Here is a 1,276-nt window from a genome sequence, read left to right as displayed (position 1 = left end):
AATCGATAGCGTTCTTCATCTTCAACAATATATAAAAGGACCCTGATATTATAAAAAATCAGAAAACAAATTAAATCGATGTGTGATCCTAAAATCGATAACATTTTCGTGCTCTGTATCAACATATAAATTGAGCCTAATATGTAACAAATCATAAAACTTAAAAAAACCGATACGTGATCTTAGAATCATATCATTTCATATTTTATTAATTAATTGTGACATATTTTTCTATATGCAGGGCATATTTTATTGTTGACACAAATCCCATTTCTAAGACTGCGAACAAAATAACCTGTATTTAATTTAATATCAATAAACTCCTGAGCTTGATAAACAAGCAACTCATTGATTAAACTCTAAGTTTTCAGAATAGTTTCGTTACAATTCTATTCTTTTTGTTTCAGGAATGACGTGAATAATTATCAAATCGTCTAGAAGAAGCAGTTATCAACAATAGCCACGGAAATATTATTTCCATCGATCGCCATAGCAACAGAGGGCGGTGACGTGAATGGGTCGATTCAGTCCGGGGACAGCCACATCCATTTGGCTGCAAGCCTTGGCAAATGTTCCTCTATTGCTGCCCTGGGTTTCCTGAAGGTAGACCTGGAAATCTTGAACTCAGATAATGTAACTCCATTAGAGGAGGCTGTCAAAAACAATTCTAGAATCGATAGTATTTTCATATTTTATTAATTAATTGTTAAAACTTTTCTATATGCAGGGCATATTTTAGTTTTACCAGAAATCCCATTTCTAAGACTGTGAACAAAAATAAACTGTATTTAATTTAATATCAATAAACTCCTGAGCTTGATAAACAATCAACTCATAGATTAAATTTTAAGTTTTCAGAATAGTTTTGTTACACTTCTATTCTTTTTGTTTCAAGAATGACGTGAATAATTATCAAATCGTCTAGAAGAAGCAGTTGTCAACAGTAGTCCCGGAGATATCGCCATAGCAACAGAGGGCGTTGATGTGAATGGGTCGATTCAGTCCGGGGACAGCCTCATCGATTTGGCTGCAAGGCTTGGAAACTGTTCCTCAATTGCTGCCCTGGGTTTTCAGAATAGTTTTATTGCACTTCTTTTCTTTTTGTTTCAGGAAGGACGTGAACAATTATCAAATCATCTATAAGAAGCAGTTGTCAACAATAGTCCCGGAGATATTATCTCCATCGATCGCCATAGCAACAGAGGGCGGTAACGTGAATGGGTCGATTCAGTCCGGGGACAGCCTCATCCATTTGGCTGCAAGGCTTGGAAACTGT

This window comes from Halyomorpha halys, unplaced genomic scaffold, assembly GCF_000696795.3.
Source record: "Halyomorpha halys isolate HHAL.00 unplaced genomic scaffold, Hhal_1.1 Scaffold835.1, whole genome shotgun sequence".
Classification (NCBI taxonomy): domain Eukaryota; kingdom Metazoa; phylum Arthropoda; class Insecta; order Hemiptera; family Pentatomidae; genus Halyomorpha; species Halyomorpha halys.
Note: the sequence above shows the minus strand (reverse complement) of the source record.